General features: G+C 39.8%; 1 protein-coding gene and 1 non-coding gene across 2 annotated transcripts in view; both read left to right on the top strand.

The window, feature by feature from the left end:
• The window catches only part of MYO1E (myosin IE), a 243,828-nt gene that overhangs the window by 28,470 nt on the left and 202,858 nt on the right, over window positions 1–12,500 (top strand). The gene's annotated exons all lie outside the window — the stretch shown is intronic.
• LOC115897774 lies at window positions 2,800–2,903 on the top strand. The gene has a single exon (XR_004057570.1). It is a non-coding gene; the product is annotated as a U6 spliceosomal RNA (small nuclear RNA).

Here is a 12,500-nt window from a genome sequence, read left to right as displayed (position 1 = left end):
CATAATGCAGATATGGCTGTGGGGTCCAAAAACGTAGATCATAACAACCAAGTCCCTTTGAATACCTGGAAAACCTTCCAAAGAAGGATGGGTACAAACAACTCCAGATTGTGAAGCCTACAATAAATTCTTAACTCTTCAATACGTAGATACCCATGAATATCCATAAGCATCAAAACCATCTGGGAAACCATGGCCTTACCAAATGAAATAAATTGACCAGGGGTCAGTCCCAGAGAGACAGAGATATGGGACCTGTCAGAAAGAGAGCTCAAAATAGCTGTTTTGAGGAAACTCAAATTCAAGGTAACACAGAGGAGGAACTCAGAATCTTATCAGATAAATTTAACAAAGAAATTGAAATAAGTTAAGAGGATCAGGCAGAAATTCTCGAGCTGCTGAATGCAATTGACGTACTGAAGAATGCATCAGAGTCTCTTAGTAGCAGAACTGATCAAGCAGAAGAAAGAATTAGTGAGCTTGAAAGACAGGCTATTTGAAAATACACAGTTAGAGGAGAGAAAAGAAAAAAGAATTGAAAAGTATGAAGCCCACCTACAAGATCTAGAAAATAGCTTCAGAAGGGCAAATCCAAGAGTTATTGGCCTTAAAGGGGGTACAGAGAGAGAGAGATAGTAGTGGAAAGTTTATTCAAAGGGATGATAAGAGAACTTCCCAAACAAAAGACATCAAAATTTAAGTACAAGAAGGTTATAGAACACCAAGCAGATTTAACTAAAAGGAAATTACCTCAAGGCGTGTAATAACAAAACTCCCAAAGGTCAAGGATAAAGAAAGGATCCTAAAAGCAGCAACAGAAAATAAACAAATAACATATGATGGAGCTCTAACACGTCTGGCAGCAGACTTTTCCGTGGAAACCTTACAGGCCAAGAGAGAGTGGCATAAGGTGCTGAAGGATTAAAACAACAACAACAACAACGCTCACTCTAGAATGGTATGTCTGGCAAAAATATCCTTCAAACATGAAGGAAAAACAGAGACCTTCCCAGACAAACAAAAGCCGAGGGATTTATCAACCCCAGGCCTGTCCTACAAGAAATGCTAAAGGGAGTTATTCAATCTGAGAGAAAAGGATGTTAACAACCAATGACAAATCATCTGAAGGTACAAAACTCACTGGTAATAGTAAGTACACAGAAAAACACAGAATATTATAACAGCATAATTTTAGTGTGTAAACTATTCATATCTTAAATAGAAAGATGAAAGGATGAAACCATCAAAAATAATAACTTTTCAAGGCATAGAGAGTACAATAAGATAAATAGAAACAAAAAGTTAAAAAGTGGGGAGACAAAATTATAGAGTTTTTATTAGTTTTCTTTTTGCTTTTTATGCAGTCAATGTTAAGTTGTGATCAGTTTAAAATAATGGGTTATAAGATGTTATTTGCAAGCCTTATGGTAACCTCAAATCTAAAAACATACAGCAGGTACACAGAAATTAAAAGGAAGAAATTAAAATGTGCCACCTGAGAAAATCACCTTAAAGGAAGATAGGAAAGAAGGACAAAAGGAAAAGAAGACCACAAAACAACCAGAAAGCAAATAACAAAATGGCAGGAGTAAGGCCTAACTTACCAGTAGTAACATTGAATGTAAATAGACTAAACTCTCCAATCAAAAAACATAGAATAGCTGAATGGATAGGAAGCAAGACTCAAGGATGTATTGCCGACAAGCAACACACTTCACCAAATCAAATCAAAATGGATTAATGCCTTAAATCTAAGACTTCAAACTATGAAACTACTAAAACAAAACATTGGGAAGGCTCCAGGACATTGGTCTAGGCAAAGATTTTTTGGACAAATGGGATCACATCAAGTTAAAAAGTTTCCACACAGCAAAAGAAAAAATCAACAAAATGAAGAGACAGCCCACAAAATGGGAGAAAATATTTGCAAATTTTCCATCTCACAAGGGTTTAATAACCAGAATATAGAAAGAGCTCAAATAACTCTATAGGAAAAAAATCTAATGATCTGATTTTAAAATGGGCAAAAAGTCTCAATAGACGTTTCTCAAAAGAAGACATACAAATGGCAAACAGGTGTATGAAAAGGTGCTCAACACCACTGATAATTAGAGACATGCCAATAAAAACTACAACGAGATATCATCTCACCCAAGTAAAAATGGCTTTTATCCAAAAGACAGGCAATAATGAATGCTGTCAAGGATGTGAAGAAAAGGGGAAAAGGGAACTCTCATACACCGTTGGTGGAAATATAAATCAGTACAGCCATTGTGAAGAACAGAAGGGAGGTTCCTCAAAAAACTAAAAATAGAGCTAGCTGCCTTATGATCCAGCAATTCCATTGGTAGGTGTAAACCTAAAAGAAAGGAAATAAGCATATGGAAGAGATATCTGTATTCCCATGTTTATCCCAGCACTATTCATAATAGCAAATATTTGGAATCAACCTAAGTGTCCATCAACTGATGACTGAAATCATCTGTCGATACACAACAGAGTACTAATCAACCATAAAAAGGAATGAAACCCTGTCATTTGTCATCTGCAAGAACATGAATGGAACTGGAGGTCATTATGTTAAGTGAAATACGCCAGGCACAGAAAGACAAATTTCATATTTTCTCACTTATTTGTGGGAGCTAAAAATTAAAACAATTGAACTCATGGAGATAGGGAATCGAATGATGGTTACCAGAGGCTGGAAGGGGGATTGAGGAGACAGGGGTTATGGTTAATGGGCACAAAGAAATAGTTAGAAATAATAGTTAGAAAGAATGAATAAGACCTAGCATTTGCATGCTCATGGCAGCACATGTACTAAAATTGGAACGACACAGAGAAGATTAGCATGGCTCCTGCACAAGGATGGCATGCAAATTCATGAAGTGTATTTTAAATTTTATTGAAAAAAAAATCTAGTATTTCTTAGCATAACAGAGTGACTATAATCAATATTTCGTGCATTTAAAAATAACTAAAAGAGTATTATTGGATTGTTTGAAACACAAAGGATAAATCCTTGAGGGTGTGGATACCCCATTTTTGATCATATGATTGTTACACATTGCATGTCTGTATCAAAATATCCATATATACCTACTTATATACACACCAAAATTAAACATTAAAATGAATTTTATATTATTTGAAGATTTTTCTTAAATCCTTCCTGATTTTTTCCAGAATAAAAACCAAATATTATAAAGTTAGTTTTAATTTTGACATTAAATGTCCAAGCAAATTAGAAATAAAAAATAGTAAGGAGGAATTAGAAACGGCAGTTATTTGCAAAGGCAATTGTAAACATGTCATTTGATGCTACTGTTATTCAACACTACACATGGTAAAAACACAGTGAGTGACATCATAGAAAACCAACTCAAGTATTACTTTTTCCTGACAGTTTTCCTTCTCCTTCCAATATTCCATAGAAATTAGACTGTCTAGAGAAAGTAAAACAAGAACAGAGCACATCACGGAAATAGAACATCAAGAAAAACAAGTTTTATGTGAAAAGTTTGCCTTATTTAATTTAAATATCAAGCTGGGTTTAAAAAATTACTATTTTTTTGAGACAAGGTGTCGCTTGTCATCCTGGCTGGAGTTCAGTGGCATGATCATGGCTCACTGCAGCCTCAATCTCCTGGGTTCAAGCAATCCTCATGCTTCTTGAGTAGTTAGGATTACAGGTTGCACACCACCATGCCCAGCCAATTTTAAAAATATTTTGTAGAGGTCAGGTGCAGTGGCTCGTGCCTGTAATCCCAGCACTTTGGGAGGCTGAGACAGGCAGATCACCTGAGGTCAGGAGTTCAAGATCAGCCTGGCTAACATGGCAAAACTCTGTCTCTACTAAAAATATAACAACAACAAAATTAGCTGGGTATGGTAGTGGACACCTGTAATCCCAGCTACTAGGGAGGCTGAGACAGAAGAATTGCTTGAACCCGGAAGGCAGAGGTTGCAGTAAGCTGGGATTGTGCCACTGCACTCCAGCCTGGGCGACATAACAAGACTCTGTCATTTAAAAAAAAGAGAGAAAAATAAATATATGTATATATATATATATTTTGTAGAGAAGGTATCTTGCTATATTGCCTAGGCTGGTCTTCAACTCCCGGGCTCATAGCAGTCCTCAGGCCTTGGCCACCAAAGTGCTGGGATTACAGCCTGGAGCCACCATACACGGACTGAATTTTTAAAATTCTTAGTAGGGAGACCTTTTAATTGCAAGTTGACTATAGGAACGAGAAGGAAAGTAGGTGACTGAACAACCCTATTAGGAGAGAAAAAATAGATGAATCAACATGAAGAATGTCTGGGATGGGAGCCTCACATGCCCAGAGCTGCCCTGTTGTGTCTCTTGGGAGGGGCTGTGTTCTGGATGAAGGCGGTCAACAGGAGGCTGGACTACTCTGAATATCAAGGGAGTGAACTTGAGAAATACCAATTCTACAGTATGGAGTCAGTTAGGTCAAAAGTTTTGTACCCCAAATAACCAAGTTATCTTACATTTCTGTCTGCATTTGGAAACCAGAAGGTCAGTCAAATATTTGGTTAGAAAATCAGGAACAGGAAAACATCTTATTACACATAAAATCTGTATCCAAGCACTATGTATCATTCCACACCATCCTTTAGAACCAGCGGAGAGGAAGGCCCTGAAAGGTTTCTGTCTATTGAGGGTCAATAAAATGGAAGAGTTTATTACCCATTCTTGCTACTTCGAGATGAATAAAATGTGTCATTGACATTTTCTTTTTTTTTCTAATCTTTTTTTTTTTTGAGACAGAGTCTTGCTCTGTCACCCAGGCCAAAATGCAGTGGCACAATCTCGACTCACTGCAACCTCTGTCTCCCACGTTCAAGCGATTCTTCTGCCTCAGCCTCCTGAGTAGCAGGGATTACAGGCATGTGCCACCATGCCCGGCTAATTTTTGTATTTTTAATAGAGACGGGGTCTTACCATGTTGGCCAGGCTGGTCTTGAACTCCTGGCCTCAGGTGATCCGCCCACATCGGCCTCCGAAAATGCTGGGATTATAGGCATGAGCCACAGCGCCTAGCCTGATGTTTTCTTTATACGGTGTACTCTTTATTGTTTCAATGTCTATTTTTAGATGTTGATAGACTTTTGTAGGTAGTTTCACCCCTGTCTTTGGTTCTCTTGCACTGTTTGCCCCATAGCATTCTAAATTTTTACCTAAATGGGTTTTCAAGGACCTTGCTCCTCCTGCCTGTGGGAAGTGGTTACAGGTTAGCAAGGGTTGAAACTCCCCTACTGTTTTTCCCGGCTTAGCAGGCTGGGTGGTCACCAGCCCCAACACTCCTGAGAGCCCATAGAGACAGTCCTGGCTCAGCACTGAGGACATCTAGCAGGCAGTGTTGGCTGAGTGTTTTGTGGAGCAAGCTTAAGAGGACATGTTCTAAAACCAGAGAAGAAACATTTTTCTCTGTTCTCTACAGTTCAGCAGATAATATCCCTTCATGGATTTATGATAAACACAGTCCTCTCATTGACCAAGGTTGAAAAACTCAGAAAGTTTGCTCGGCACAGATCTGGGAGTCAGGAATGTACTATGTGCTGAGGAAGACATTTCAACTCCTCTTTCAAGCAAAAAAATAATAATAATAAATTAAAAAAAGAAAAAAGAAAAAAGTCAATACTGATCTAGTTTATATAGCTATTATTAAAAATTATATTAATGAAAATAGAAATCCAGTTGTAAGTAAAGACAGCTACCAAATTCCTAAGCAATCTATTCATTTTTGTGGTTTTTTTTCAGACTTCAATACTTCTACTTGGTTTGCCTCACAATGCAATTGTCAATATAGGGCCACTTTAGTTATACTTAGTACCTGACTCTGTAAAGACCACAGAGCTTACTTCCTTTAGAACGATTTTGTTTGATTAGTTTACACTCTTAACTGACATTTCTCAGTTGAGTAGGAGGAAAAAAAGGAGCTTAATTTAACCATATTAGCCACATCATGGACGGGGAAATGTATGTTTAAGTGATTTGCCTTGTTGAGTAAAGATATATCTAAGCTTCGATTTTACTTTGTCCTATAAGAACTCTGTGAGCGAGATTTTTTTTCTTTTTTGAGATGGAGTCTCTCTGTGTTGCCCAGGCTGGAGTGCAGTGGCGTGATCCCAGCTCCCTGCAACCTGCACCTCCTGGGTTCAAGCGATTCTCCTGCCTCAGCCTCCCGAGTAGCTGAGATTATAGCCGCAAACCGCCACGCCTGGCTAATTTTTTGTACTTTCAGTAGAGCCGGGATTTCTCCATGTTGGCCGGGCAGGTCTCAAACTCTTGACCTCAAGTGATTTGCCCGCCTTGGCCTCCCAAAGTGTTGGGATTACAGGCGTGAGCCACTGTGCCCAGCCGAGCAAAATATTTTTGACCATAGTAGTTTGAATGTTCTTTTAAGTTTCATAATGTAGGCTAAAGCTCTATTTTCTGCCAAATGCGAAATTGTAGAACAGAATAAACCCATGTGCTTTATATTATACGAATTATATCTGATGAATGTTCATGTTTAGAAAAATCACAATCAAGCTCAGCAGTTATAGATACGGATAACACAGCTCCTTTCCTGAGCACAGCAGGTTTCATCATAATTGCCTTTATATGTTTTGTTTTCATACCTGTAGTAAACTTAGGAAACTTAAAAATTATTCAGTAGAAATTTAGAGTGTGGGCCGGGCGCGGTGGCTCAAGCCTGTAATCCCAGCACTTTGGGAGGCCGAGACGGGCGGATCACGAGGTCAGGAGATCGAGACCATCCTGGCTAACATGGTGAAACCCCGTCTCTACTAAAAAATACAAAAAAACTAGCCGGGCGAGGTGGCGGGCGCCTGTAGTCCCAGCTACTCCGGAGGCTGAGGCAGGAGAATGGTGTAAACCCGGGAGGCGGAGCTTGCAGTGAGCTGAGATCCGGCCACTGCACTCCAGCCTGGGCGACAGAGCGAGACTCCGTCTCAAAAAAAAAAAAAAAAAAGAAATTTAGAGTGTGGAGCCCTGGTTTGAGTCCTGGCTCTTGTCATCTTAGATCAGTTCCCTCCATTTTTACATCTGTAAAATGGAAATATTCATAATAATAAAACACTTCAATGAGAATCAAATGAAATAAATGGAAGTGCTTTATAAAAGATAAAGAGTTCAATAACTGTACAATTCAATAACTGCAAGGAGGTTATTTTATAAGCATAGATTTGTTTTAAAACTCGGGGTTCTCAACCCAAATGCCCATCAATGATAGACTGGATAAAGAAAATGTGGTACATATACACCATGGAATACTATGCAGCTATAAAAAAGGATGAGTTCATGTCCTTTGCAGGGACATGGATGAAGCTGGAAACCATTATTCTCAGCAAACTAACATAGGAACAGAAAACCAAAAACCGCATGTTCTCACTCATAAGTGGGAGCTGACCAATGAGAACACATGGACACAGGGAGGGGAACATCACACATCAGGGCCTGTTGGGACGTTGCGGGGCTAGGGGAGGGGTAGCGTTAGGAGAGATACCTAACGTGGATGACGGGTTGATGGGTGCAGCAAACCACCATGGCACGTGTATACCTATGTAACAAACCTGCACGTTCTACAGATGTATCCCAGAACTTAGAAGTATAAAACAAACAAACAAACAAAACTAGGGGTATACCGTGTGAATCACTGGAGGTATCAGAGAATTCTCAGATGGTCCGACACATGTCCAAAATTCAAGTACTATTAAAAACACATAATTTTAAAAATAAAAGATACTTATGAAAGTCTGACAGCTAGATTCAAAGGGACATAAATAAACCTTATTTACCTTATGTATTTATGTCCCTTTGAATCTAGGGTTTTTTCTTTTCTTTTTTTTGAGACAGGGTTTCACTCCCATCACCCAGGCTGGAGTGCAACGGCATGATCTTGGCTCACTGCAACCTCCATCTCCTGGGCTCAAGCAATTCTCCTGCCTCAGCCTCTGAGTAGCTGGGACTACAGGAGCATGCCATCGCACCCAGCTAATTTTTGTATTTTTTTAGACATGGCGTTTTGGCATGTTGTCCAGGCTGGTCTCAAACTCCTAGCCTTGAGTGATCTGCCCGCCTCAGCCTCCCAAAATGCTGGGATTACAGGCCTGAGCTACTGCACCCAGCCTAGTTTTTTTTAATCCCAGAAAAAGTTTCAAGATTTTTTTTTTTTTTTTTTTGCTTTTGTGTTAATATTTTGGGTATAGTAGGAGAGTGGATAGCACACTTGAGTTACTGCAGGACTTGTTTCTTTGTGTGACCAGAGAGAGCCCACGGCACACAGCCGGGTTCTCATTGGAAAACCATCAAAACAAGTGCAGACAGCACTGCTTACGGCCCGTGACACTCCTTCCTCTGCTTGAATCAGGACTACACATGGCTTCAGATGATACAGGTTCTTTCCTGACATCCAAGGGTAGTCATTTGAATGCATCCGTGTCTCTCCCACCACCTCCCAAAATGCTGGCCTAAGTTAATTGGTAAACAAATGCTCAGGCTGCTTAGCAGTGGCCTGTCTCTGGGGCATGAGGTCTAATATAGTTTAAATGTAAGTCCATCGTGGCCTCCAAGTAGCTAGGAAAACAGGTGGGGGACTTCAAAGAGATCTGAGAGCAAGCCTGGCCAGGTCTCTTCTACTTTTCCAGCCTTGGCTTATGTGTGGGACAATGGTGAAAAGCAGCCCTTGAGGTAGAACCAAGTGGGTTTTTTATTATTATTCATATTCGGCACAGATTTACTGATGCAAAAAACATGCTCTCCTGATGTGGCCACTGAATCATCACTTGCTTCTTTCAAAATCCCTAAAATCTTGCATTCTGTGGTATTTGGCAGATTACATCTCTTACTGTAGCAGCCTGTGCTTGCCAGCTGAAGTGTCTGAGAGTAGTCTGGAGTCATTTTCACACTCTTTGATGCTGGTCCACCTTTTACTACATACCAAGGATAGTACATATATCCACCAAGTGGTGCCAAATCTTGTTCATTATTCTTCTTAAATTTTAACATCAAAATTGCACTTTATTTAATAATAAAAATATAAAGCCATGAGCTATGCAAGTAATGAATAAAGATTATTCTGAGTAGGCTTAGGTGCCGCAAGAATGCCCTTGTTTTTCTCTTTCATGGTTTGACCCGTTGTGCTGTGAATGTTCTCTTTGAGACAATCTTTGTGTTAAATCTTTACACTAATAAATGTGTTAGAACTTCCTGGGGGATATTCTTAGCAAGGAGGAGTTGGTGGATGTGTTTTTTGCAAAGAAGCTTCCTTTGTCTGCTTGGCAGTTCCCTGTGAGGTTTCTGACCTGTACATGAAACATACAAGTGGACAGAGCAGAATGAGGGAGACATATATGCCAGTCTCATAAGTAAATCATTTCTCGTAGTCAGTGTGGAAGAGTTGGTAAGTTTCTGTTAGATTTCCTTCTGTTTTTGACTCTGCCAGGCTGAACCCAAAGACCCGGCATTGTGACTGGAAAGGGCTGCAAAAGAAAGCCCTTGCCAAGTGATCTCTGTATAATTGTCTTTCAGAGACTTCATAAGCTTTGGAGAATATTTGGATGAAGTTGGCAGTTTTATTGATACCATCTGATTCTACTTTGGTCCTATAGCAGTTTCTGCTACTTTGTCCCCAGTGGGGGAAATATGCTGTGACCATAATGGAAAAGGAGGACATTTGGTAGCATTTTTCTGTGTGTATGTCAGGAGTCGTCTAAAATGGTCATATTTTTGTTTTTTTAAGGAAAAAAACTTACGGGTACAAAGTAGGTGTATGTATTTATGGGGTACATGCAATATTTTGATACAGTCCTACAATGCGTATTAATGACATCAGGATAAATGTATCCATCACCTTAAGCCTTTATCATTTCTTTGTGTTATAAACATTCCAATTATACTTTTAGTTATTTTCACTTATTTATTTATTTTGAGACAGGGTCTCATTCGGTTGCCCAGGCTGGAGTGCAGTGATGCAATCATGGTTCACTGCGGCCGCAACCTCCTGGGCTCAAGTGACCCTCCTACTTCAGCTTCCTGAGTAGCTGGAACTATAGGCATGTGCCACCATGCCAGGCTAATTTTTAAATTTTTTGTACAGATGGAGTGTCACTGTGTTGCCTGGGCTGATGTCAAGCGATCCTTCCACTTTGGTATCCTAAAGCATTGCTATTATGGGTGTGAGTCGTTGTGCCCCACTGACAAGAGGTTCTTCATATTTCTTTTATATCCGCTGCCACAAAACTGAGTGCAGCTGGTCTATTCAGTCAGGAAGTCACTTACCTTTCATGTGCTTCCCTATTACCTGGGCATATTTCCAGGGGGTTTCAGAGGAAGAAGTGGCTCTTTCCTATGAGGATATATGCTGGTTCTGAAATGTTTACTTAGATGCATAGTGGAAGCTCAAAAAATATTTACTGAACTCTTGTAGTTTAGCTTTCAACTATAAGCATAGGAATAAAGAGAGAAAAAAGCAAGAAAAACTAGAGGCTGAAAACAAGGCAGGAAGAGCATGGATCTAGAAAGAAGTGGGAAGTCCGTTTGCTCAGAGAAAGGATACCCACTCACCAATGGGAAATAGGTCCAGTGTTGTGTGGTAGGGTTGTGGGTGGTAGTAGAAATTTCACAGTGGGTGTGGAAGGTTGGTGAGTAGATGGACTATATTCAAAAGTAGATACCTTGCTCTCACCTATAATCCCAGCTCTTTGGGAGGCCAAGATGGGAGGATCGCTTGAGCCTAGAAGTTTGAGATTAGCCTGGCCAACATGGCAAAACCCCATCTCTACAAAAAATACAAAAATTACCCAGGTGCGGTGGTGTACCTGTAATCCCAGCTACTCCAGACGGGGCTGTGGCGGAGGATACTTGAGCCTGGGAGTTCAAGGCTGCAGCAAGCCAAGATTGCACCACTGCACTCCAGACTGGGTAACAGAGCGAGGCCCTGTCTCCAAAAAAGAAAGAAAGTAGATAGTGATGAAGCTGGATAGTTAAAACAGAAATTTGAAAAGCAAGGTGTGGAATTGCGATATAGGATTTCAGAGTTTAAAAGAAATGTGACATTTCTTAGTGGATTGTCCTTCGGTTGTGTTTGCTAAGCAACTGTCAGCTAGTGAGATTACTGTGTATGGCCAATCCAGATAAATAAGATGATGAAGTCTTTATGAAAAGGAAAGAAAAATTTGGAATGCATACCTCTGTCCAGCTCAATTCCTCACTCCTTTTTAAGATGGAGAGCTGTTAGGTTTGTCTACACAATAGGAAACACCTGATTGAATAACAGCATGGAGTCAATCTTGACAGCGAAATTGGCTGCATCCAGTAGAATCCCAGGGCCGGTCGTGATGGCTCGCGCCTGTAATCTCAACACTTTGAGAGACCGAGGTGGGAGGATCACTTGAGCTTTGGTCTCAGGACTTTGAGACCAGCGTGGGCAGCACAGTGAGACCTCGTCTCTAAAAAATTAAATTAAAAAAAAAATAGAACACCAGCAAAGTCAATTCCTGAACTCTCTTCTGTTCAGTAGTAGCATAAAGGCCTGACCTAAGTGATGGGGAAAGTTGGTTTATGTGGCTATAGCATCAGACGGATCAATGACAATCCTGCTTGTGACAATCCTGCACAGGGGACATTACGTCTAGAAACACCTGTCTGTGGACTGCTGCTGCTGTCAGGTTAGTAATCTGTGTATTTTAATGTGAATGGACGTGACCTCCCTAGTGTCGGCCACATAATGGAAATCCTGGATCAGTATGCTTACTTCTTCCCATCTAATTGGAAGTTGTAATTTGTAAATAATGGGTTTACTTTTTAATTTTGAGAAGGTAAATGTGTTGCTGTACAAAAGCCTAGGATTCCTTCCCATTAAATCAGCAGCATTCTTGGACATGGTAAATCGTATCACACACTTGTCTCACAAAAGAAGTAGCAGCAGTTAGAAGACTTTGAATTCTCCCTTACCCGTGACTTTGAGCAACCTCTCAGACAACACAGTTCCTCTTCTGCAAAATGGAAATAATGTCTATGGTATATATTTCTACGAACAGAGTTGTTTTAGGACACAAAATGGCAAAGGAAGGAAAGGCTAAGTTACTGCAAAATCATAGGATACTTTTGCTTTTTAATTTAATTTATACGCATGCCAATTTTATCTAGAACCTAGATTTCAGGCTAAAGAAGAGAGCCCTTGGGCTTCATTCCACTTGAATTAGTTTCACTTTATCCTTGCTTTAAAATTAGTCTTTATTTCCTTTCATCTCTTTTGAATATCACCCTTGCCCTGCAATAATAAAAGAGAGCTGCATGCAGTGAAATCAAACTGTGAAATTATAGAATTGTAGAGCCAGAACTAGCTACATATAAACAGAAAACAAAATCTGATTGAAATATTAATAATTTTCATCAAGGTGAAAATGACTGACAGGTATTACTTTAACAGAGTTATTTATCCTTTTTAAAGGTGTGCTACTGAGCT

This window comes from Rhinopithecus roxellana, chromosome 5 (genome assembly GCF_007565055.1).
Source record: "Rhinopithecus roxellana isolate Shanxi Qingling chromosome 5, ASM756505v1, whole genome shotgun sequence".
Classification (NCBI taxonomy): domain Eukaryota; kingdom Metazoa; phylum Chordata; class Mammalia; order Primates; family Cercopithecidae; genus Rhinopithecus; species Rhinopithecus roxellana.
Note: the sequence above shows the minus strand (reverse complement) of the source record. Positions and strands in the feature narration are given on the sequence as shown.